Here is a 27,989-nt window from a genome sequence, read left to right as displayed (position 1 = left end):
TGTCAAATAAATAAATAAAATCTCTAAAAAATAAATAAATAAAAATAAAAAATAAAAAAATAAAATAGTAACTGATATAACAAGTCAACAAGAATCAATAGATATAGAAAATTAACAAGTATTTTAAAAACTTGATCAATTCATGTACACAGATCACTTCATCCAATGACTGTATAATACTTTCAAGTATATACAGAATACCTACCCAAACTGACCATATAAAGACCCATAAAGCAGATCTCTACACATATCAAAACCATACAAATATGTTCTTTAATCATAGTATAAGAAATCAATAACAAAAATATTAGTCTTGAAAATAATTGCACTTAACTCATGGGTCAAAGAAGAAACTACAGTGAAAATTTAAAAACATTTTTAACGGGGCTCCTGGGTGGCACAGCGGTTGGGTGTCTGCCTTCGGCTCAGGGCATGATCCCGGCGTTATGGGATCGAGCCCCACATCAGGCTCCTCCGCTATGAGCCTGCTTCTTCCTCTCCTACTCCCCCTGCTTGTGTTCCCTCTCTCGCTGGCTGTCTCTATCTCTGTCGAATAAATAAATAAAATCTTTAAAAAAAAAAAAACATTTTTAACTTAATGATTATAAAAATACGACACATCAAAATTTGCAGGATGTGGCTCAAGCCACACTTAGAGGGAACGTTATAGTCTTAAATGCATATATTAGAAAAGAAAAAGAGATGAAAACCAATGTTCTCTGTATCTACCACACACATACACATACACACACACACACACACACACACACACACACACACACACAGTAAATTAAACCCAAAGAAAGTAGAAAGAAATGCGAGCAGAAACGGGGGGGGGGGACACACATAACAGAGAACCTACAAAATCAAAGCTGCTTCTCTGAAAATACTAATAAAATTGGCTAAACCTCTAGCATAACTGGTCAATAAAGGAGAAGGCACAGATTACCAACAATGGGAATGAAAGGGGAAAACCATCACTGACCCTCAGAAGTTAGAAAGGTAAGGATTACGAGTAGCCGTCCTGGCAAACCGCACATCTCTGCAGCGACTCTGTGGTGGTGCGCGTCTGTGTTTCCCACCACAGGAAAGTGAGGAATTCCATCTTCCTGCTCTTCCTGTTCTTAGAGCCCAGCACTGTACCTGGCACACAGCAGATCCTCAATAAATATTTAATGAATAATTTAGCTCCCTGAAGAAATCAGAAGGCCAAATGTGGAACTTCAACTTTATGCTATAAAATATGAATAAATATTACTAAATATACATATTATTCAATGGGCTGTGAGGAATCCGTTGTTTCCAGTCTTTCCTTTTGGGTAAAGAGTTTTACCCAAATTTACCAGTCCTTTTGAAGCCAGCATCATTTTCATTAAACAGAAAAGGAAAGAGAAAACAAAGCTGGGCCACTATCAAAAGTCACACTTGGTCTGAGTGTACCCACTGAAGTAATCATTTACTTTTAGATCAGCTTCGCAGAAGAACAAAAAGGACGACTTCTTTCTAGTCCTCCAGTAACAAATTAGAGAGAAATTACATTTCTTCTTATTCTATATGGCCTTTTCTTCTACTCCAATAACTGCTTTTTTATATTTTAGCCAATGATCTTCAAATAGAAGGGAGAGAGTTTCTATCAAAATCACCTGGGCCTATCTCAAACTCTGTCAGTGATGGGTTACACAGGCAAGTATGTGGTGGGGGCGCAGGGGGTGAGATTAAGAACCACTGTTTCTGACCCTCGTTTCTACTATTCAAATTGACATTCATTCAACAAAGCTGTACTGAGTGCCTGCTAAGTGTTTGACACTGTGCTATTCACAGGGGACAAGGGCAAAAAGGGCTCCATCCTGAAGGGGCTCACAAGCTAAGGGAAGAGCCAGGGAGTAAACAACTAACTCAGTGGGGCAAGCTGGTGTCCCTGCAGGCTAACGCTACAGGATGGGGCTGAGAAGTGTGAGGCCATCTCCAGGGCCTCCACCGGAAGGAATGTGTGAGTGTATGAAGGCTGACCATGAGCACAGGACTAGAAGGGGAGGCCCATGTGTTGTGCATTTGCCCACCATGAACTAACTATAACACTGTATGACAAAAGCTCTAAAGCAAGTATAAACAATACTACATAAAAGAACAGAAAAAGAGAACAATGAATTCCAGGGATTTCAGCAAGTTTTCCCAAAAAGGAAATATTGGGTCTTACGGGGTGAGTTGAATTTTATGAAACAATGGAGCTAACATTTTGAAATATCACTACATGACAGACACTGTTCCAAGCACCTTCTATTTCCTAATGAGTTTAACCTTTGCAATAAACTCTGAGTAAACACTATCATTTCCCCCATTCTACAGGTAAGGAAAGTAAAATATGGAAAAGTTCAATCATCTGTCCAAAGTTTACATACACAGCCATATGCCAGAGTCAGGGCTGAAACCCATGTTGTCTGGCTCTAGAGCCTCAATGTTTTAACCACTTGTTTCAATTGCTAGTTCTCACAGACACAAAACAGAAATGCTGGGTTCAAGGTGGCTGGCGATGACACAAGGCTGCGAAGAAGGGCAGGGGCAAGACTATGAAGGGACAGTGATGCATCTTATCCTGCAGACAAGTGGAAGGTGTTGTATCAGAGCACTGCTGTGATTAGCTTTATGATTCAGAAAGACAGTTAGGGTGATATCCTCAATACAGGAAGCCATCTCCAAAAAGAGAACAAAAAACTCTAAACACTGTAGGAGCCAGCCGGAGGATGCATGTCCTGATGCCACTCACAAAAATTAGTGGCAAGATCACAAACCTTTACGTATAAATGTGCGTAGATGAAACAAAATGTGGGCTGATGACTAATTTCTGCCTAAAAAATGCTTTAAAAAGTTAAGCATTTTTTTTATATACAAGTCAAACAAGCCACCTACCTCCCCATCAGGAACACAAATGAGTCCATGATACGATGGCCTTGGCAAGACAACTCATTTTTTTCTGCCCCTTTTTGTACTTCCTGCTTTAGTTTATGTCAAAAGCTAAGTGGCCTTATCAGTTTAAAGTGCAAAATAAAAACATGAGTCAGCAAACAGAGATTTCCTTCCCTCTTCTCCAAATACAAACATTTCACACTGACACACACACACACACACACACACACACACACACACAGCATTCATCTAGTAAAGAACCCCTCAGAAGCCTTAAAAATACTATCTTTTGTTCCAACAACTTCACTTTTAGAAACTTACTCTAAGGAAAGATTCTGAACTAGAAAGGTAAAACGTTTTTGCACAAAGATTTTCATCAAAGCATTATCTATTTTAGGGGGAAAAGAGTAATATCCAATAACTGGAAAACAGGTAAGCTATGGTGCAATCCACCCAATAGAGTATTATGTAGCCCTTAAAAAATTATGTTCATAAAAGCTATGTAATAACTTGGAAAAAACCTTAAGCACAACATAAAATGGTATATACAGCATGAACAACTACGAAAATATATCAAAATACTAACAGTGGCTGCGTTTGGAAGGTTAGTAATCTCTCTCTCTCTCTCTCCTCCTTTTCTAAACTTTTCAAACATTTAATGAAAAACTTTAACTTCTGAATTTTAAAAACGCCCCTATATGCAAATATTTGCAAATTACAAAAAACAAAAATCAGTTTCATGAGGTAAAGCTACATACAACCTCTACTTCTAAAATCTAAAGACTTATAGCATGATCTGATTTTGGAAGTAACGAAAATACAGTTTAAAGCAGGGTTCTAAATTCGGAACTTTTCCCTATGGAGTCTTCCCAATGGGAAGGATTTCTATTAGCATTGCCAGAGGCCAAGCGAGAAAAATACTCTTATAATACTCCTTTTGACTGGGCTATTTAATTTTGCAACCTATGTGCTATTCCTTAATGTTAAAAGGAAATAAGCAAAAAATTTTAAAATACCTTTAACTGCTGTGTGAACTTGCTTTATATTTAAAGGAAACCTAATTAGCCAATTGCACAACAATGGACATTTTCTTCATCCTGGCCTGCTCTAGTAAAGAAACATGTAATTATCCAACTGTGTGAATAAAAACAAAATACACTCTCTGGTGTTCAATACCTTTCAGATACCAGATTCCCACGGAGAGTTTTAAAAGAATTACTCTAATTTGTATCTGAAAATACATTTTAAAAAAGAGCAGAGAGAGGGTAAGCTGCCAAGTGGTACAAACCAAGTACCTTTATAAATGGATGAGGGAGAGAGCAGACAGATCAGGACCAAATTAAATGCCCTCTATAGCTTCAGACCAGTATGGTTTATAATTCTTGGACTGGCATGGAATTCAATGAAGTAGACAAAATAAATGACTCCATTAAATATTGAGGGAATAATTAAATTATTCAATAAAATAAATATAAAACACAGGCTCCAAAAAAGTGACTGGGAAAAAAAAAATCAAAGATTCCTGGTACCTTAAAAAAGTAACTGACAGAAGATAAATGGTCCACTGTCAATGAAGCAAGCAACTCACTTTTTTTTCCACGTCTTGTTCTATGGTTCATTACTCTGTCTTAACTCTAATGGTAAAACAGCATGGCATAAAGATCAAAGAATCAAGGAACTAAAAGCAGAGGGTATTGATTAACTTCACTTTGGAACTGTTTAACAGTTGGAGAAGTTATTTAGGAAAAAAAGACAACTTTACAAAAATTAATCTTCCTATAAAAATGTTTGAACCATTTTTTAGGAAACAAGTATTTTCAGGTAATGAAATAAACTGTGCATATTTCCTGACTTAGACCACTAGCTTTCTTCTTAAACAGATGATCTTGTGAATAAGCAGGAAAAGTAAGACTCGAGCTCCCAAAGGAGAGCTACACTGGGGCTACAGAGAAATCGTAAGCCAACTATGTGATTTTTTGTAGTGCAATAGTTTTTATATCTAAAATGTTTCAACATATACCAACATATGCCATGGAGATGTAAAATGCCACAGAGATGTGTTGTATAAAGTAACTGGTGGCAATATTAGTACTATGGAAAGGTATGTCATCTATCCTAACATCCAATTTTAAATAGGATTCAAGATCTGATAAGAACTCTTGCCTCCTCTGAGATGCCCGGCTAAATTAAAACATCAAAAAGGGCCAAAAAGTGAACATGCCAGTGGATCTGTAATGTAACTTTTCGTTACTCCATTTTTTATTTTATTTTTTTAGCCTACGTGATTTCATCTGGGTACCCACATCAACTGTATACTTTTGCCACAGGCAGAACTGCCAAAACAGATCATGATTCTCAAGAAGAATAAAACAGATAACCTAAAAATCCCTGACACTCACTGAAACCACAGACTCACAGAAGAAGAGTAGACACTACAGATTCGGGTTAAAAAGGCTTAAAAAGATGAAGGCTGCGAAGAAAAATATTCCAGAGATTCAATGCCAGTAAATATTTTAAAACATAAAGAGCAATCCATCATTAAGCCAAGAATTACAATGAGCTTTGTTGGTTAAGAGTAAGATGGAGAATTTACAAAATGGCGGGAGAAGAGGGGAGTTGGGGGGGATCATAACCATATTCATTAGACTGAAGTAAAATTAGGCTATGGAGTCAAAAGAATAGGGATCTTCTAAACTTTTGATAAAACTAAATTACTTATTACTTAAAAGCGGGACAGCGGACGATCCACATACTGGCTTAGGAGCGCTGAAGCAGCAGCAGCACATACACTCACATTTCCGGTGGAAAAGCAATCCTACGAACAGTACCTGTGAAAAACGGTAATGAACACAGGTGGAGATAGTACTCTGGAACAAGTAAGCCATTAAGTGGTTATCAACTCTGAACAGTTCCTAACAAAAGCATGAAAGACTATCACATGCTTCCTTAAGGAAAATGATACGTCTTTATGCACCCTTAAGGCAGACAGGAAAAAAAATGTTTAAATTTGCTATACAAGTGTAATGCCAGTACAATGAATATCAGAACAGAGATGGGTTTTCTCTAGCTATTTCGGTCTCGGACAAATTCCCCAAAGTTATAATGCTCTGTGATTTGGTTTCAACAAATAATCTGTTCAAATGTTTCATTTCCCCAGTTACTCCAATTAGGAACTAACTTCATTTTGAGATATCTGAATGGTAGGCAAAAACAGGTGAAGAGCTTCTACATTTCTTTTTCCTGTTTTAAAATAGCAGTTAGTCCTTGACTTTCAATTTCCAACAGGTCAAATGTAGCTAAATAAAACTCACCACTAACCAAAACAAGGAGGGAAAAATCCTAGAAGAAGAAAATGAGGATGAATAAAATCTTTCTCCAATTTTTACAGATTTGAAAGCACTTTTTAAACCACCTACTTCACTGCCAGGAATTTTGGCTAAAAGGAACTCTACTTCAACTGAGTCCTCAGAAAATGAAAACGTATTTAAACAAACGCCTACACAAGAAAGTGATACGAAGATCCACTGGAGATCCCAGAAGAATTCTGCTGGTCTTAGATCAAAGCAAAAGCAAAGTCCCGCCATTACAAACACCCAGAAGTCAAATTTCACGTTACTCAGCCTCTTATTATTAAGCCTTGTTATTGTTGCTTCCAAACATTTCCCAACTTTCTAAACATGTAATTAATGACACAATATAGTTTGCCATTTTTTCACAGATTAATTTTCCAGATCTGGGGTGTTGGGGGAGGAGTGAAGATGGGAGGGAGGATAAGCTCCTGAAACCCTATTTTTAGTAGTAATGCAATTATGCAGGTACTACCACCTTAAAAACACGTGTGCTAACAGCCAGTTTCCCAGTCTCTCAGGTGTGACTTAAGAGACATGCTAGCAAGGGCTGCAATGTGGTCTCTCAACAGTGTTAACTGAGTGGGAAACTTTGGAATCAAAAAGGAAAGTAGTAACACATAGACCTTGAATAGCAGCTTCCCACTTACCACTTGTAAGTTCACTGCAGGCTGTGATTTTGGCCAGATAATTTCAAAAGTAGCATCCCTTTGATGAAAATGAAGCAAGGAATTTATGGATGTCACAATTACTCGAGACTCTAAAGAGGACAGGACTCTAGTTTACACATTTAGGTGTGCCAAGTATACTATTCAATACATCTCCACTGCGTTAGAAAATTCTTGAAGACAAGAATGCTTTCTGGTTCTGTTCTGCATACACAAGTCCTTCCACCCTGACAAACCTAGGCTGCTTATAGGACAACTGGTCAATCTTCCTTAGTCACAGAGACTCCCCAGAGGATAGCAAGTGTCGGCTCTGTTTTATTAGATGATTACTTGTTAAGTAGACTGAAGGCACTTGGAAGTTTTCTTACTATCCTCAACTTCAACAAACAAGTTTGGCTTATTTGTACATCTCCTTGCCGCTTCTTTAATCCCACTGAATCCCTGTTCTCAAATTCATGCTTGTAATGGAAGACTGCTCTTCAGTTCGTGGTAGCCTTTCTAGATATCCAGGTCCTAACTACCTCACCCTGATAAATTTCATCTGCATTCACCCCCAACTCAAAAACTAGAGAGTCATTTGGCCTGCAAGTGCTCACTCCTTAAACACACGAGATTGAAGACCAGAGGCATTTTAAACTTTAATTTTGTTGAGTACAAGAAGAAAAACTCTACCATAGTCTCTTGGAAAAAAGAACAATACTCTCTTTGAGTCACTGTTAAATAGAATAGCAATTTCACAGATTGCAAAGAATGTTAAATGTGGTAAATTCCCACGAGTGGTCAGTTATGAATGATTCATCACTAACAAATGAACAAAATTATTCTAATTGCATTATTACCTTATGTAAGCATTATACTGGTTGTTTTTACAAACATTATCTTATTGATTCTTACAGCAATCCTTCAAGCTATATATCATTACCTCAATTTTACTAATATACCTGAGAATAGGAGGTCAAGTAACTTTCTCAAGACCATATTCTAGTAAGTGGCAGATCTACATTTTAAACAGATAACTACACACAACAGGTGCTAGAGTCCATTAATCAGTAACTCAAGTGCCAAATTCACAAATGAAAATGGAGTAGGCTAGAGAGGAAAAAAAACTGCCTTATATTTAAAAAAAAATCCTGCTGTATTTCATTTTTTGGAACATATTTCTCCTTCTCCACTGATCTCGCAGGTGCTGTTTATGACAACAAACACACATCTGTAGGGGTGAGCTGACATACACAAGGCAGGACAGCCTGAACCCTCTCCCTATATTTAGATCCTTCTGCTCAGCTCTTAATTGAATAATTTAATCAGGACCCTGTAGAAGGGAAACACATCCATATTCATCACAGGCATCAAAGGAAACATCTTTACAAGTTATATCCTTTTACAAACCAACATATGGTCTCACGCCATTCTCCCAATTGTTGAACTCCTCCTCTGGGAAGAGCATGGAATTTTATTTCTTTTTATCACTTGAAAAAATCACTTCCCTCCTAATTCAGTAACACTGGGTGGAGGCCACTTCCTGCACAGGTGAGAGAAATAAAACTTGTCGATCTGTCACTGTCGGGAATTTTAAAGTTAACTATTTATTCTATGTACTTTGAAAATAGAAACAAAAGGCAGACTCAGTCCAAAATAAGAAATCAGGGCACATGTCCCACACTTTCAAATAAAACCCCTACAATTTTTCTGTCATTGTAAAATGTTTTTAAATGAGAAAACAAGAGCCCTTCGCTTGGAGTGAAAGCTTCCACTTAGAAGATGTACTCTGAACAAAACACCTCTCTGAGCTTCAGTGTGCTTTTCCACCAAGTTTTGATTCCACCACCTATCCTGCTGGGTTGTTATGAGGCTCAAATATGAACATGCAAAACTGATCTGAAAATTACAACATGCCAAAAAATGTAATATATTTTATTAACACAACAGTTTCACAAATAAGGAACGTAATTTGAATACTTTGTACATACAAAAAAAAAAGAAGTTTCTGTCCTAGTTTTGTCCGTCCCGTGAAGTTCTAACTTTATAAGAAAGAGCGAGAGAGAGAGGGAGGGGGGAAGGAGGGAAAAGCACTGGGGACACAGCACTGAACAAAAGAGACAAAAAGCATATTTTCAAAAGTCTGTGCCTTCATGAGACCTACATGCCAGTGGTCAGGGAAGGCCTTACGAAGAGGGTGATATTTGTAGAGAGGCCTAGAAAGGTAATGGGCTGAGCCACGTGGACAAGTGGGACAGGACACTGCAGCAGGGGGAACGAGGCAAGGGGCAGGCGTGAGAGTGGAGGTGGGCCAGTTAACGGGACCCGACCCACGGACTTCCCAGCCTGCACTCTGAACGGAGCTGGGGACCACAGGGGAGATGTGAACAGAGCTTGACAGGATGACCAGGGGTTGGCGCCCTGAAAGAATGAAGGAGGAAGTAGCAGGAATGGTGGCGGTTGTGGTAGTGGCAGCAGAAAGAACAAGGGAGACCAATTCGGAAAGCTATGGCAATTGTGGTTTGAGAAGGTCAAAGGTTTGGATCAGTGTGGCAGAACAGTCAGATCCTGGATATATTCTGAAGGTATGGCCACGAACAAATACACTTTATTGCTGAAGTAAATAAAGAAAATAATTAACCATAAAGTTGGGGAAATCAGTTTAATTTTTAGACACACAAAATCCCATATGATGGAACTATGAGGCGGAGTCTCTGAGATGGGGTCAAAGGTCACCGGAGAAGAAGTCTAAGAATTACCACAGGAGCAGTAGGGAGGGAGTAACGACTGGAAGTTCAAATCTCTTGGGAATGAGGGTGAATGATGGGGACCCGGGCAGTAAAGCACTAACGAGGAAGGAAAGTGAGAGGTGTAATCTGACATGATATTCAAAGCTGGGTGTTTCTACGGAGGATGGAAGAATGGTGTGGTGGCAGTGAACAGGGCCCCCCTTGCAGGCACCATGTTAGGAAGGTTATGAGAAGGAACAGCCACGCCTTGAGACAGCTGCAAGGGAAGCAACATCCTCAGATGGACACACACAAACATATTCATGTTCTAAATAACCCAGATGTCTAACAATAATGGAATGATTAAATAAATTATGGTACATCCGACAATGATGTAACTGTTAAAAAAGGAAAAAAAAAAAAGACAGACTTTCATGTCTAAAAGGGAAAGAAAACCATACCATAAGTTAGAAAAAAGCTGCAGGACAATAGATACAGTAGGTCCATTTCAATTTCAGTAACACAAATAGAAACAAAAACTGTACAGGTATAATAACATAGGTATATTTTTAAAGGCCTGGAAGGAAATGCACAAAACCAAGTAAGTGGTTCCCTTAGGAGTGAGCTGGAAGGAGGGGAGTGCAGAACATTTTTACTTATAACCAATTACTGTTTTCAATTTTAAAACCCCGGTAACAAAAATAAATAAAAACTGAAGAGGGTAACATTTATTCTACATTGCTCTATAAGACAGTATTATGACCAAGAGGTGGCAAGATTTATCTTTTTATAAAGGAAAAAATAATTGAAAGTATTTCTGCACAGAGTGGAATTTATCATTGCACTGGGATTTTTAAGAGAAATCTATTCCTGTACTCAGAGTTGGAATATATGACTTAATTCCGGGTGAATAGGATATGGGTGGGAATGTACTTTTTTATTAAGCAATTCAGCCACATGATCAAAAAATTCAATTTTACAAAATGCATATTATAACAAAAAACAATTTTTCTTCCCATTCTAGTCCCTTAGTCCCCTTTCCATTAACAATTCAAATATCCTTCAAACTTTTCAATGCATTCATTTCTTACCCCAAAAAAGTTTTGTATTATTCAAATATCTTCAAAAGCAATTTGGTCCTGTCACTTTTCCACTTTATAAATCTGTTACTTGGAAGAATGAAATAATTTCTAAAAATCCAAGTTTACACAAGCACTGAAACAAACATTGACATTAGCCAGGTTTCACTCTCCTCCACATGACAATCAATGACAGCCTGTCTTGGATCTGCCAAAAACTAAACTGGACTTACAAAGGTTTGCTTGGCCGCGTCGCAGAAAAAAACAACGAAACAGCAGCAGCCCTCTTCCAGAATAGGACCAGCTTCCTCCAGCTAAGGGCTAAAAGGAACAAATGCAACATCTCCCAGTGGGTTGGAGAAAAATGCTTTGGATATAAGCAAGCATAATGTACAGAATTAGATGAGAGCTGTACTGTAAGCCCACACTTTCTCTGCCTCAGTCACATGTTCCGTCTGGTCCTACCCATGAACTTTTCCACAGTGACTTACTTACCAGTCAGAATGGAAACACCTAGTGAAGCTCTCAGAAGGCTTCAGAACCCAAATTCTTCTCCCATTCAACTACTAGGAGAACTTTAGTCTTCACTAATTCACTACTTAATTGAAGAAATTCTTTAAGCGCTTAACACCAACATAAAAGTGCAGCAGAAAGAAAATGAGTATGGTACAGTTCCCACCACCACCAAGCTTACAGTTAGGAAGTGTGTCAGTGAGGGATGGCAGAACCATCTTATAAGGAGGACTGTGATAAGAGTCACACGTTTATCTAAGGAGGAACATACATACAGGGCGAATGGCCAACAATCTATGTTGTTTTCTTTGCCACGATTACATCTCGAATGCATCCTGGGCTTTGTTACCTACCATGCAATAAAAATACAAATTGAGTTCAACTGACTGTCAAGTGGTCACATCAGTAGGAACAATAAAATGGATAATCCCAAACAGCCTTAATAAAAATTAACCATTGTAGACATTTTTCCAAAGAAGACAAACAGATGGTTAACGGGCACATGAAAAGATGTTCAACATCACTAAGTATCAGGGAAATGCAAATCAAAACCACAGTGAGCTATCCAGTTAGAATGGCTTTTATCAAAAAATTGTCAAAAAGACAAGAAACAACAAGTGTTGGTGAGGATAGGGAGAAAAAGGAACCCTTGGTCTAGCCACTATAGAAAAGAGTATGAAGGTTCCTCAAAAAAATTAAAAATAAAAAAACCATATCATCCAGCAATTACTGAGTATCTACCTGAAGAAAACGGAAACACTCATTCAAAAAGATACATGCACCCGTACATATATTGCAGCATTATTTATAATAGCCAAGATACTGAAGCGACCTGTGTCCAACTGTGGATGAATGGATAAATATCTGGGGTGCGCACGCACACGCACACGCGCACACACACACACACACACAAACAAATACTACTCAGCCATAAGAAAAGAATGAAATCTTGCCATTTGTGACAACACGGACAGACCTTCAGGGTATTATCCCAAGCGAAATAAGCCAGATGGAGAAAGACAAATACTGCAAGATGTCACTTATGTGTACAATCTAAAAAACAAAACAAACAAAACAAAACCCAGACTCACAGACACAGAGAATAGACTGGTAGTTGCCAAAAGGGAGGAAGGTTGGGGGAATGGGGCAAAATAGGTGAAAGGCATTAAGAAGTACAAACTTCCACTTATAAGTGGAAATAAATAAGAAATAAATCATGAGGATGTAATATACAGCATGACAGATACAGTCAATAATATTGTATTCTTTGTAAGGTGACAGATGGTAACTAGACTTATTCAGGCGACCATTTCACAATGTATACAAATGTCAAATCACTATGCTGTACACCTGAAGCTAATATAATATTGTATTCAATTTTACCGCAATGAATTGAAAAAAACTACCTACTGTGTTTGGGATGCATTATGCTTTACCAAGGAAAGATTTTAATTCCTTATCAGTTTGTTTACACTAATATTATATACTAACATTGTTTATACTAATATATTCCCTGAGAGCACAGCAAATTCTAAAGAAATGCCTGTTCAAAATTCAAATACTGCTGTGGAAAATCTCTAAGTGGATGATGCAGTCAGTTAACTAGAATGGTTTTAGTATATTACAAAAACTTACAGAAGCAAACATATTTTATCATAGAAATCTCTCCACCTCTTAAAATTCTGACTGTAGGCAAGAAACGGCCTCAATAGAACATCTGAAACACACCAATTTCAGCCTCAACAAACTCTTGTCACCATCACTACCAACTTCAAAGGGAGGGAGTTGCCATGCACGTGGTTCACTGGATGACATCTTAGGAGCGCATCCATGGTCTCCATCATTTTCAACAGGGCTCAAGTGTTCAAAAAGAATCAAAAACCATCCTCATCTCACCACCACCACTCACAATGAAGCACCAGGCACTGTTCTGACACTTTATACCTATTAACTCTCGTACTCCTTACAAGAATCCTATAAGGACTACTTTAGAGATGATGAAACGGAGGTACAGAACGGTTAAGGAGCTTGCCAAGGCCACCAGTCCACCACCTTGCCCCTCCTAAATAACCTCCTCCTGGGTCTCATGTATAAAGCAGAAGGACGGGTAAGCAGGGATTTGCTTAGAGTTTTATTTTAATCCCTCCAATCTTTCCCTTCCCAACTTATTTTTATTTTCATTGTTCTTTCCTTCTTGATAACTTCCCACTTTCCTAGAACATGGGAAAAACCAAGAATTTTTATCAGGGCAGCAATGACAAAATTAAGTTCATTTTAATCTAAAGAGCCCAAAATAAGGATAAGAAGTCGTAAGCTACAACTCAACAAGACGTAAGAAAATTGCACCATGGCTTCACACCAAGGAGAGGCATATATGTGTCCAACTCTTAATATTCTTTTCTTATAAGTCTGTGGAACATCAAAATTAAACTCCTTTTAAGAATGCATCTTCTTTACATTCCCACTGATTATTCTTAGGGTTCTTCACTGAAAACATAAACTAAACAAATCGAAACAAAATTACTGGCTTTTTTTCTTAAGGTAATACTTTTCCACTCAGACAAATGTAGAGATGGAGAAAATTTATAGGCAAAATAGTAAAATATTCATTTTAATGGCTAACACACAGCTGACAGTCACAATGCTATCTATACATAATGGCAAAAACTAGTACTCTGAACTCTGGAGGATGCAGGTGAGGGAATGAGCAGCAGAGGTGAAAATAAAGTAAACCGTGTACCGGTATTGTGGAAACATCGGCTGGGGGCACTACCACTTCAACTCTTATCCGCCTCCTCACCCCTCTCCTTCATGCTCTATGGCAGCGTTTCTCGGTCTTAGCATTATGGGATGTCAAGCAGCATCCCTGCCCTCTACCTACTGGATGCTGGTAGAATCACTCTTGCCCTACCTCCCCAACATGTGACAACTCCAAATTTCTCCAGACATTGGCAGATAAACCACTGTTCTACTCCTCTCCGCTCTGCCTCTCCTTTTCTCCTTGTAATCTAAGTGTCTCAGGCCTCGACACCTCTGTTTAGCTCCACTTCTAGATACTAGGACATAAGGAATTGCTGACCTCTTCAAGAACTGACAAGAGAAAGAGGTCAAACATACACATCCTTTCTTCCTCTCTTTTTCTCCTCCAACAAAAAAAAAGCAGGAACGTCCTGCTCAGTTGGTGAAGCGTCCAACTCTTTTTTTTTTTTTTAAGAGTTTATTCATTCTACAGAGAGAGAGACAGCCAGCGAGAGAGGGAACACAAGCAGGGGGAGTAGGAGAGGAAGAAGCAGGCTCCCAGTGGAAGAGCCTGATGTGGGGCTCGATCCCAGATTGCCGGGATCACGCCCTGAGCCGAAGGCAGACGCTTAATGACTGAGCCACCCAGGTGCCCCTGGAACGTCCAACTCTTGATTTCAGCTTGGATTGTTATCTCAGGGTCCTGGGATAAAGCCACGCTCAGTGGGTCCTGTGCTCAGCCGGGTCCCGTGCTCAGCAGGGAGTCTACTTGAGATTCTCTCTCCCTCTGCCCTGTCCCTACTTGCGTGCGCACTCTCTCTCTAATATAAATAAATAAATTTTTTTTAAAAGGCAAGAACAAAATAATCAATCGTCAGAATTAATTGGTATGGCTTGACCACCTACAATGGGTAGCATACAGGGCCAAGTACTGCTGGGTATAAAAGACATAGTTCATACCCACAACGAACTTCAATCAAAATGAAAAAATCCACTCATCGAGTACCTAATGTGTGTCAGGCCAAAAGTTCTTAATGCTGGTGGACATTAAACTTGCCTGTAATAATTTTATAAAAGCTCCCCACCATAACCCTTGAGTAGAATCCCCTAGCAGCAGGTCCACGGAGTTCTGCGGTGGTGGTTCAAGTGATTTCAATGGGCAGACCAGGGGAGATCAATCCTGCGATCATAAAGACACTGCCCATTACCCCCAAAGAACTCAGTCGAAAGGGATAATAAGGTAACCATAATAAAGGCTATTAAAACAAAAGCTAGACTAGACAAGATGGTTTGTACTGTTCATCAAAGTTAAAGATTTTTAGCGCAAGTCTAACATTGATGACCACTGATTCCCACCCTATCAACTGTATAGGACATACCTTATGAAGTATAGACGCTCAAAGACTGAAGGCCAGGAAACAAAAGCTCTACCAACGGCATCAGCCTTCCTTCTCAATCCCTTGATTGTAAAGGCTATCCCAATTATAAGAGAAACACCTTCAAACTAAGAATACCTAACATTAGTAATGATGGCTTGTTATTTAACTTTTCTTACTGTGGTCTCCTCTTACTGATAAGATTGCTTCTTGGAGGCAGAAACTGACGTGTACATTACTCTATCCCTCCCTAAATATAGCAGACACACAGCAGGAGTGTGCAAGTCGCTTGCGGAATTCATTAATATGGGCTTAACAAAAGGCAGAACCCCACAGTGAGGGTGCACCTTCTTAAAGGAGCCCTTCATGAAATACAAATCAGCATCTCACAGCCTGCACAATTTGACAAGACAAAACTCTTCAGTGTTTAAATGCACACGAATGCTATAAACACAGTTTGTGTGCCAACCACTTGAATGTTAATCAAGTTAATTTTGGTCACAGTTAACAGGAAAACATTTAAAACCAATCAAACATTCCCTCAAGCTTGAACAAACTCAATGGGAATCCTGAGCTCACAAACACGAACACAAGGAAAATAAAGAGGGTGTTATTAATCATGCCAGACTGCAAAGCCAGCAATGGGCAAAAAGCAAAACAGGAAGCTGTAACAGATGAGATGGCAAGCCATATACAATCTGCCATCCTGGGCTCCAGGAGGGGCTAAACCTAACGCACCATGCGCTGCCTTATTGTTCCCTCGTGAAAAGTTACAGTCTCCGATAAAATTAAGACCCATTTTTCCAGGTGGTCATCCTCCGTCTCCCACTCAGCTTTTAAAGAGTCTGAGACTGACCAAGGCATATCAGTTCAGGGTTCCTACTCACAGTCACTCACTCAGGAGGGGATGGTACTAACCCAAGTGGGAAGTCTATAAGTGAGATAAAAGTCTCCCCCCCCCCAACTTTGAGATATTCACAGATCACCTAAGGGGCACCTGGCTGGCTCAGTCAATAGAGCAAGTGACACTTGACCTTGGGATCGTGAGTTCAAGCCCCACACTGGGTGTAGAGATTACTTTTTAAAAAAATCTAAAAGAAAGGAGATGGTGAGGCAGAAAATGCTGACAAATAATTCTACTCTGTCTAGCAGCTCGGTTAAGAACTCCCTTAATACTGAGGTAAGACTGAGTGTGCTTCCGTCAGGTATGGACCTCACCCACGGGCAGCATATGAAAAGCCTTTTTTCACACCCATGATCACTGTTAGCCTTGAGAGAAAATACGGGAAATTAAATGCTGATGCCTAACTTTTTAAATTATTTTCTCTCTACTACACAAGAGGACTTTTCTTACTTTGATGCCTTATAAACTAACCCATTTCAACAATCAAAACCGTATTCCAAGACTACCACCGTGTCTTCTACGAATAAGAAAATGCCACTATAAACAGAGTCTAATGCTGCAACTCAGGTAGGAGAGTAAGAGGCCCATTTCCATAGACTCTGTGAAGCACTGGTGTCTCTCAGCTTCATCAATCACATCAGCTGATTGAGAAACTGCATATAACTAAGAACCCCTAATGGGCTAGGAATCCCCCCACATTCTTCCAAGACTCTGACCCCAAAATCATGTCAAGGAGAGGAGCAGGTATGATCAAGGAAATAAGATGGAGAAGGCCTGTCTCTTGTAACTCTGGCTTATATATACCATGTACCTCCCAGTAACCCCAGCTTTGCTTAGGCAGCTGGGAAATTCTGGCTTTAATGAAAAAACCCCAGTTTTCCCAGGCCGATACTTCCTGGTACATTAAGAACAACACAATAAAGTAAACAACGTCATCCCTACTCCAGTGAGGAATCTGACCAAGACACAGGAGAACATTTTTTATTAGAAGCTAGCATTTCATGTATTTTTTAATTGTTCACATCCTTTACCAATCTTGTTTTTTAGGGATGCTGTTTTCCTATCGATTTCAGAAGTTTCTTAAACAGAACAGTAACTTGCTGCAAATATGTTACCTAAAAGGTTGTTATTTGTAAGTTCATGTTTAGTTATTTGTAAGTGTGTATTTGGCCACACAAATGCTGTCAAATCTATACAATTTTCCTTTATGGTTTCTCCCTTCCACGTTTAAAAGGGCTCTACAGCTGGCTGTTAATGACCCTCTCCTATCTCTTGATGAAATGGCACAAATCAATCTCCCCCTCTCCTTCTGACATTACGACAAGAATCCATGCCAGAATCTTCCTACACTGAGTGTGCATTACTCCACTGGAAAAAAAACAAAACAAAACAAACACTAACGAATGCTATAAAAAAAGCCACAGATAAATTTGAATACTTATCTTTAAAAGCTCTGGGCAATTTAAGTAACTTCTTTAAATCATTAAAGGGCATTCTTCTCTTAGTTCAATTACTATATTTTTCTCAAAAACCTTTATCTACAATAGTCAGGGAAATGCTCCATCTACAAATTCCCAAACTTGATATTTCACAATTTCATTACCAGGATTCCCATTGCTTAACTCTTCTCAATTCATTTACGTCCATTAGACTCCTTATAACCTGTGACCCCTTATCTAGATTGGATTCAATACCGCTCTCATTAACATTCTAGACTCTAAAATCACATTGATTTTTATAAACAGCTAACGTTTTCTGAATGCTTACTATGCACCAAATCCTATACTGAACATAAAATGCACCTTCCCTCTCCATTTTAACACCTCTGAAACCAAGAACTTTACAATCAATGGTAAGTCATACCTAATTAACAGGTTTTTTCCCTTGAGTAGTACATGAAATAGTGCAATGAAATAATTAGCAGCATCTTAATTAGATGAAATATGTAAGTATAACTCATTTCATCTTACTATCAATCCTGAGGCTAATACTATTATCTCTATTTTTCAAACAAAGAAAAGCTGGGTACGAAAGTGAATGGTAGCTTCCCCCAAAGTTATAAAAAGTAAGTGGTGAGGCTTAGACTTCAACCCAGGCAATCTGATTCTAGAGCCTCGTCTCTTAAGTGACTTGCTTTGCCTAGGCCAGAATCATCTTCACCAACATTTCTCTCCAATCTTACTATCAGGCCATCAAGCTATCCCAGAAAGTAACAATTACCTAGTCCACAGCCACATCAAACTTGCCACCAGGCTTTGCCCTTGCTGTTTACACTTGAATTTTCCATAGATCCCCTGGCACACTACCTGCAATGGTTCTTTCAAAACTTCTCCGTTATTGTTAAACTTCCAATACCGTTTGCCGAGTCGCCCACCTCACCATCCCAGGAAGGGCCTCGTCTCCCACACTCCCGGGAAAGTCAGCGCAAGCTGCCACAAGCTCTGCCATCTCCTTTTTTCTAACTTGGACCCCATTCTGCTGCTTTCTCGGACAATTCTCCCCCTTTACAATGGTTAATATTCTGTCACCTGTGCTCCAGATCACTAACTCCATCACCTTCTATTGCTCTCTGTCCATTAACTTCTTTCCTTCAAACCTCGGAATCAAAGAGATAGCATCTATTTTGAAATACAAGCCACTCGAGGGCATCTGAGAATCTATTGCTCATTTCTTAATATGCTCTGTGTCTCTTCACACCTGCACTCACTCGATTAGCCTGCCCTTTTCTCCTTCACCATGAACCATACAACATTTTCCCACTCTGAACCTACTTCTGGAATCCCTCTTCCCCAGGCTTTCTGGTGTCACTGCTCCTCTGACCCCGAATCTTTCTTCCAATTTCTTCTGCCATCCACTTTAAATATGCCTCTTTCTTCTACTAATTCCCAATTGTGGACTTCAATGGAAGACTCAACCCGCCAGCTCTTTCCTTTCCATGGTCCTCTGGAAATACCTATCCACTCCTGGAAGTTCAACCATCATTTCTAGGAGATGACTCCTGAGAATCTATTTGTGAAGCTCTGAGCCCTTCCCTAAGCTTTGGTTACGTATCTCCAACTTGCCTGTAAGACGCTTCTACTTAGATACTCTACCTTAATTCGACACGTCAATTCATTCTTTACCCCTTCCACAACCAGTTCGTCCCTAGTCTTGAGAAAAGACTTTATTAACTTTCCAGCCACTTAGGTTGGAAACAAGAACACTCTCTGATACCTCTCTCCCGTTACTCTATAGCCAAACAACCACCAACTGTTTTTTTGCTCATAAAACCCATCTCATATCACATAGATAACTCAAATAGCTTTCCTACTAGTCTCCTGGCATCCAGGCCCTACCTTCTCCAATCTACACTGCATGTTCACCCTCAGCGACTTCCCCATGCTTCCTTATTCTGGCACTGTCAAGTACGCCAATTCTCACCCCAGCTTAGCCTTTCTGTGTGTCTTCCGGCTTACCACACTGAGCCCATCAGGAACACCCACTGCGGTGAGGCAGGGCTGCTCACCAGCCTCTAGATCTGGGCTGTCCAACAGGACAGCCACAGGATAAACACAGTTATGTTTAAACACAACGTAATTAAGATTAAAAAGTACAACTCCCTTCAGTTGCACTGGCCCCATTTTAAGTGCCACTAGGGCTAGTGGCTATTACACTGGACAGTGTAGACAGCAAACATCTCTATCACTGCAGAAAGTTCTGCTGGGACAGTGCTGCTGTGGAGATCTCAACACTCAGGCTTAACCTCCCTGGTCCTCCATACCACTACTCTGCCTACAATGTTTCTCCCTTCTATCTATGCAAATCCACATGTCCTTCCATACCACAGTGGTCCTCATGTGAGTTGTCTGTGCAACTTCCTCCTGTATTATCTTGTAATAACTCTTGCAATGTTGTTGTATTTAATTTTCCATTTTTGTGTATCTTCTAATTATTGAGCCACTCAGAACTAATAAATATTCAAGGGAATAAATGAGCATATAGTCACTATAATACTGCATCAAAATGATCAAATTAATGGTATATGTAATATCCCTCTTGCATTAAAAAGACATGTTTTCTTTCAATCTAAACAAACAAAAAATCATGTTTTTAGCTAACTAAACGACTTAATTTAATGCCTAATTATAATACTTGAAAGACAATTAGTTCCCCTTTTTTTTCTTGTGGTGTTTGAAACTGGAAGAAAAAAACCTTAAAGATCTGAAATACTTCCACTTTGCATAAGCACACCACAAAGAAACCACAAAAGATAGACAAGGAAGGGAAAATGAATGAACAGTTTGAGTAAATATACCCTAACTATCTGAGATTATAGGAAAAAATATCTATAGTACGGCTACCCTAAAATTAGGGAGAAACTACAAATAAAGCATTTAAAAGTTATGTATATAAATATATTTTTGAATCAATAGCTAGACCCGTCCATCTTCCTCTTTGCAAATATGACATGGTGACTATTTATTTATATTCAAGCTTAACAGCATATAGATGCATAATTAACTGCAGTGTATTATGTGTTCTTTCTTTAAATTCAAGATTATTATCTCAAGAAAATTAGTTACGAAACCAATCCACCACACCATAAATCTGGGTTCTTAACAAGGGAACAAGGCTCCTTATCTGAATACTAGAACTGAGCAGAGATTTGGTAGAAACAGCCCGGTAAGGATTCCCTTAAAACTTCAAAAGCTGGATGCTTTATTTTCAAGAGGGAGTCTAGATTTGAGTTCTGATTTGAGCTTATAACAAAAACTATAAAGATGTAAAACTGCTCAAATACTACAGTTCCCAGTACTTTCCTAAAATTCTGATGTGATCACTGGAGTTGAACTATTTATGAAAGTCTTGGCTTTTTCTGTCTGAAAAACAGCCTCTCTTACATAAATCAATGTGCTACAGAGCCTGGTCATTTCTGTAAATCAGCTAGCAATGGCTATCAAATGTTACTTTTTTACCCAATAGGACTTGTTGTGTATCTCTAAAATTGACTCCATCGTAGTAGTGCATACCAAAATGAAGATTTTAATTTAGATTTTAAGTAATTACATTCATGCTACTTAGATTTGCTTTTTTTTTTTTTTTTTTTAAGGAAGTTACTCCAGAGTAAGTGTTAAAAATTCTTCAGGTACTTTTGCTGTAAATCAGATGACAGATCACCACTATTTGCACTACCAGGTAATAGCAGAAAAGGAATATAAAGAGCCAAGAGATTTCAATTTGGAGGAAAAAGGTGATGCCCCTATTTGTTATCAAAGCATCCCCTACTAATGTTGGTACAAAAAGTAAAACCAGAGCTTCCAAGTTGTTCGACACATTGAAGTGCTAGGAGAGCGGCAGGCCTGGAGAGGACATGCAAGCCCCGCAGCCCTTCCTCTGTCCCTTCCCTGTGTACTTATTCCTTCTGCTGTCCTTGAGCTCAATCCTTTATAATAAACTGCTAAGTCTGGGAGAGAAAGGGAGGAGAGAAAGAAAGAACAAACAGTAAAACCGCATACAGAAGTACCAATACAGAGAACATTTCATCAGCCTCATTTTATGACTTAATATCAAATTCCTCTACCCCTTTGTAGGTAAATGATCTTTCTTCTCCTCAGACCTTTCCAATTCTCTCCCTAATACTCCCTAGCTCCTTCTTTAAATACTCCAAACTTTAGCTTTTGGTTAAGAATGTGATTTGCTTTTGAGAGTCAAGAGAGAAAATTCATATAGCAGAACTGCCTAATTTAATTTGATCTTGGTACAAACTTGGATCTCCCATTTTCTAGCAGGTCCCATTGATTAAAAGAGACACAGGGCTTTTCTTTTCCATCTCTAAAATGAAAAAAATCAATTTTAATCTGTAAAAAACATCTCTCTGAGGTTGTCAGACTTGATTCCTATTCAGCTCAATGTTAGGTACAAAAAAGTCGATACCATGCCAAAAATTATTCTTTCCTCCCCTCCCCAAATTACACTGGACATGCTCAGACCAAAGCCTTAGGAACACAATGAGCGCAGCAGGAAACGATAAACAAATGAGAACTGAACAACAGTAAGAGTGATCCTGGTTCTGGCTTTCCCTCTTCCAGTCACTTAGGTGGGTGACTCTAGGCAAGTTGGCTATCTTCTCTGGGCCGCAGACTGCTCAGCTTGATATGAACCGATGGGATTAGAAAATCCTCAAAGCCGCTTTTAACACTAAATATCTCTGTTCTCTACAAAGGAAATTACACATCTTAATGTTTATGAACGCACTTGGCAAGGTTGTCCCATGGATGTCCTTCACCTGAAATATCATGCAATTTGGGTACTTGTGTATACAAGCTCACCAGGGCATATAAACATTTTTGGATTGGAGGATCTTTGGATTGGAGGATGGGAATGAGCAGATATTGGATCCATGGTTTCATCAGATTCTTAAACAGGCTACCAAAAAAAAGGGGGGGTGGGGGAGGTTAAGAAAAACTGCAAGACTACACACAAGGAGACATTAAATGTGGGAAAAAATTTCCAGGATTCGCCATGAAGTATTTTCATCTCCAAGTACAGTATCTAACAGCTAAGAGAAGATTAATTTTGAGGAGATAAAGTGAACTACTAGAACTTTTCTCTTCACTACCATCAGCCTGTGATATTACAAAAAAATACAAGGTTCGGAAAGTGGCAGGAATTATCCAGAAAAGCAGAGTTGAAAATAATTCAGCATTGAAATACATTACTTTTTTGTCAGATTTATTCTTCCAATTATGTTCTGCTTAAATATGTATAATGTAAACATTGTATTTCTTCTTAAGCACTCAAAAGAAGACAGCAGGAGAAGACAGCCCAGAAAAGTACAACAGAGGGCAAATGTATCTAAAAGCCTTAAAAATAAAAGTCAAGTCATGTCCATACTGGAATAGTAAAACCCAGCAGAACAATGATTACTTGAATATTCTAGACAGAAAACATACACATATAAATATAAATTAAAAAAAATATATATATATATAGTTAAAAGTGAGGCTCTACAGTCAGACTGCCTGTTCTTATCCCAGCTAAGATTATAAATCATAATCACTCACTAGTTATGTAGCCTGAGGCAAGACACTGAATCACGCTGAACTCAAGTTTCTTTGCCTGTAAAATGTGATAACAACAGTACTTAGGTAAGTTTTGGGGCTTAAATAAGGTATGAGTATTAAAATTAAGCATACACTAGAAACTCTGAAAATATTAACTACATGCTAACTCAAATTAGGGTCTATGATAAATATGATCCAGAGAAAAATCAATCTCATTTTATCCAGTACTTGAATTATCACTTCCAAACTGTTTTTTATTTTCTCAAGAGCAACTAGTAGGTGGAAAAATTACATCCCTTTCTTTTCCTGACCCCACAAACTCATGAGAAGTAGTAAGCAGAGAAGCTGCTGAAAGAGGAGTAGAAAGGAAAAGCAGAAGTAAAGGTCCTAGAGCAGCACTGTCCAGTAGACCCTTCTGTAATAATGGAAATGTTCTATATACATTGTCCAATATGGTAGCCCCTAGCCACATGTGGCTAGTGCTACTGAGAAGATGAACTTCAATTTTACTTACATTTAAATATCCATATGTAGCTACAGCTACCTTATTGGATAGCACCTCCCCAGATAGCACCTCCCGACCCATAAACTGAATAAAGATTGCCAGAAATTTCAGCAAAAAATGAGTCTTCTTTTCCTAAATTGTGCATACATTCAATTGAGATATCTGCTTTCAGTGGAGACCTGGTAACCGTGACTAGTTAAAGAAATAACATGCCAGCTGATCCATCAATACAGTGCAACTCAGTGCTAATGAAAGGATCAGAGATAAGAAGTATGTGGACCTCTGATATTTTAGAATGTCCCTAAGGCCACGTTAAATTCAAGCTCACATGAAGCCTGATTCAATACACAGGATTGGAGCCGCAAAGGTCCTTATCAGAACCCCCAATGCAAATGTCTCTCCACTACCAAATGGAAAGCTACTTAGACAATGCAGATTGAACATCTTTTCGTTTATCTTCAATTTCTTCAGAAATTCAGAGTTCTGTAAGCCTTTCCCTCTTTCAGAAACACTAGCGACTAGCGTTCCTGGGCAGCTCAGCCTTTCCACTATAAACAAAATCCATGTACCACCCATATCTGAAGTATAACGCCAGACCCCTGCTTAGCTGCCCCTGTAATATGGTTTAATTATGATGACTGAACTAATAGGCTGACATCATAGACTTTTACAGGCTGACCCCATGTCATCCTGATGTATCATTTTGCACCAGTTCAGTGCTGTAAATCAATTTAAGATCTCAAGCAGGTTGAAAAGGCTGGTAATGATGCTTTCTCTGCTGTCTCTGGAGACTCTACATTATACACAACTTACATTATTTATAAAGCCTCAATGATGCCTCCATTAGCCTTGTAAGACTACACAAATGAGATCTTTTATACACACACAGCCTGGCCTTGATTATGTAGGCGACTACAGCTTAAATACAGTCGTCTAATTACACCCCAGTTTCTTCTTTTTCCTACCTAACCAAATCAGTTAATTTTATCTTTAACCCAGAATTATTATAAATCAGAATCACAAACTGAAATCAGTTTTTAATAAATGTATGTGGGAAAATGGGACTTACTTAATGCTTTAATGAACTCAGGAAAAAATTAACTTAAATTCCAAGAGATGTAAGAGGTTAACATTCTTAATTGCCTAAAAAACGGTCATTTCTCTTAAAATGCAAAGGTCATCAGCTCTTCAAGGATGTAAAACCAATGGATACTGCAAAAAGGAAAAATGTATTTGGTTACATACCTATGGTTGGAGGGGTCAAACTAAATCAAGGACAAATCCCTACCCTCAGAAGAAACCCCATCCTGCCTGGATCCTCCAGAGGCCCTGGCATCACCCAGCTCTAGAAAATCCTCTCTCATGACCCTGGTTACAGTTTCCTAAGAACTGCAATTTCACACAAATGTACACCACCTGCAGAGAAATATCAAATAACTGCAAATGGGAAAGGGAGGGGAGAGGAGGACAAACACCTTAATCAGTTCAGCCTACATAGGCCTGGCACCTACATCAGAATAATAATGATGCAAAATATTTATACTCCTTGAAAATGCTGGGGCCCTGAACATGGGTCCTGCCTCGATTTTTTTTTTTTTTTTTTTGAAATAGTGGTTCCAATATGGCTCAGCTACCTCCCATAAAACGTAAAGTGGTAATTATAAACAAGATGAAAAGTCAACATGGGCAGAGAACAGTTTTCTCATTGTGTTACTAAAAGTAGGCATGCTATCCACCACAGGCAATTAGAGCAAGAAATGTTCTGAAATAAAGGCGTTCTGTGATTGAGGTGCCAAGAGTTTCAGCAACAGGATGCCAAACTGAAATCATGCAACTTCTGTGTCATTAGTCCGAAACTTCAGATACAATGGAAAGAAGGGAACAGGAGGGGAAAGGAAAAGGCCGGTTGCCCACGGCACTCACGAACACGATGCTTCCTCAAGGAGATGGTGCTGAGACGCGCCTCGATTTCCAGAAGGGAAGCGTCCTACTGGCTATCCTGCACAGTAGATTGAAAAATCGTATGTGCCCCAAAATAAACAAAAGCCGCAGCTACTGTAGCTGTTAAGATCCGGCCGGCGTTTGTTCCTCCTCGCTTCCTAAAGTACCTCAAGGAAACGTTCTCCCTACAAGCCTACATGTCTATTAAGCAACTAGAAAAACAAGCCCACGTCTGTCTCTCACACCCACTCCCCCCGCCGTCCTGCGGCAACCACCCCGAGAAACACTAACAAAGACAGCGGAGTAAAGGCACAGTTGTTCAACAGCGAACTCACAAATACACATGCAGTGAGGCAATCGAATCCGGTAAAGGGAAAGGAATGAGACAACACTTGGGAGACGCACGGGGTGTAGGCGGAAGAGGGGGAAAAAAAAATTACGCGCCGCCGCCAAGCCTTTGAATAAATTAGAGGGAATTTCGGTGCGAACTTTCCTTGACCTCGACCCCCAAGAGGCTCGTTGGGGCTGAGAAAGGACCCCGCCTGGGATGCGGAGGGGCGCAAGGCACCGGGTGCCCCCCTCATGCCAGACCCGCTCCGCGAGGCGCCGACCGCGGAGAGAGCAGCGCCCGCCGCAGCCCTCCGACTCCCGGAGGGGTCGGCCGGGCCGGCGCGGGACAATGGGCCCGCGGGCAGCGCGCACGGGCCTCGGCCCGGCTGCGGAAAGGGAAAGAGAAACGGGGAGCGGGCGGAGGGGGAGGGCGGCAGGGGAGGTCCCGCCGCTGCCAGGGCCGGGGGCGAGGCTCGGGACCGACGAGCGCGGCTTCCCCACCGCAGACCCAACAAAGACGCGAGGGGAGCCCCGGCCGAGCCCTGCCTGGGCGGCTGGGCGCCGGAGCAGGCGTAGGTGGCAGGTTCGCTTCTCGGACCGGCCGGGAGACGCCATCATGGGGGGGGGGGGGTTCCACCGGTCCGCCCCACGCGGGGAAGAGCCCCCTCCCCGCCGCGGCCCGCGTCTCCGGCCCCGCACAACCGCGGCAGCCCCGCGGGCCCGCGCTTGCCCCACGAGGGGCGGCGGCGGTGCTGGAAAGCACTGGGAGCCGAGGGAGGGCGGGGACGCGGCAAAGGAGAAAGTTGGGTTCGAGTCTGTTTCGTTTTACCGGGTTGGCGGCGCGCCCGTCCGCGCGGGCGCACGAGTGGCCGGGCGAGCGGGGTCCCGCGGCCCCGGTCCGGCCGGCGGGGCGCTGCGCTCGCAGGGTCCCTCCCCGCGCCTCGGCCCGGGCTGAGCCGCTCGGCCTCTCCTTCCTCCTCCCGCCCGCCCGCTCGCTCCCGGAGCCTGGATTGATCTGGTCGCGCTGGCGTCAGGGAGTCGGAGTCGCCCAGCCTCCACTCCTCGGCTGCCAATACCCAGCGCACTCGCCGCCCGCCCGCACGCTCGCTCGCTCACACGCACACTCGCGCGCCGCCGCCGCCGCCGCCGCCGCCGCCGCCGCGCGACCAGGGATCCTCTCCAAATTCCCGGCCGGGTAGCGCGAGCGCGGGGCCGCGGGCCCGGCCACCTCCCCCTCACCTCCTGCACCACTCCCCGTTTACTCCGAGGAGAAAAAAACAACTTTCCTCCCCCTGCTTCCTTTACTCCCGGTGGAGCGGACTTGGTGCATTATCCTCAAATGAAGTTCGGTGTTCAGTAGTTATTTTCTGAACTGCTCATCCCCCGTCTACCGCGCCCTCCGAACCGTACCGTAAACGTGGAGTGCATTTTTTGACAATTATTTTCTGAGGCTCTCCTTTTCGTGTCTAGTTTCCATTGGCCTTCACCAACTTTCCGATGTTCTGAGAGCCCCAGAAGTTGCAAGTACCCAGAACTGGATAGCCTGGTACTATTGCATGTGCTTGTACCAAACCCTGAATCAATATATGTGTTTCGTGCCAGTTCAGTATCTAATGATTCGAGTAGGTGACCTAGTTGTTCCAAATAATGACAGATGCCACAATGGAACTCAATTTTGGATCCAATTTCTACAATCTTTTATATGACACCAACCCCCTAAAATAAAAACAAACTGGCTCTCATCTAACCTATCTGCGTAGACATTGAACATATCTTTTTGTAAGATATGTTTGTAAGATATCTTTGTAAGAATTAATTTTTCCCTTGGCTAGCTCTCTGGAAGCTGGCATGAAATCTTGGATAATTACCATAATGTTAAGTCATGTTTAGAGAGGAATAATTACTCTAAGGAATAAATTTCTCATGAACCCA

At 40.6% G+C, this 27,989-nt stretch overlaps 1 protein-coding gene across 5 annotated transcripts in view; it reads right to left on the bottom strand.

Moving 5' to 3' along the window:
• The window catches only part of SMAD1 (SMAD family member 1), a 75,025-nt gene extending 47,827 nt beyond the window's left edge, over positions 1 to 27,198 (bottom strand). The window contains exon 1 of one of the 5 annotated variants that reach the window (XM_087866482.1): positions 27,180 to 27,198. The gene's annotated coding sequence lies outside the window, so the exon portion shown is untranslated. The other 4 variants (XM_045798892.2, XM_045798894.2, XM_087866483.1 and 1 more) reach the window with 4 other exon arrangements.
• Between the last annotated feature and the right edge of the window lie 791 nt (positions 27,199 to 27,989).

Source organism: Ursus americanus, chromosome 13 (genome assembly GCF_024610735.1).
Source record: "Ursus americanus isolate L20-20 chromosome 13, mUrsAme1.1.p, whole genome shotgun sequence".
Lineage (NCBI taxonomy): Eukaryota > Metazoa > Chordata > Mammalia > Carnivora > Ursidae > Ursus > Ursus americanus.
The sequence above is the reverse complement of the archived record's forward strand: the minus strand, read 5'-3'. Positions and strand labels throughout refer to the sequence as shown.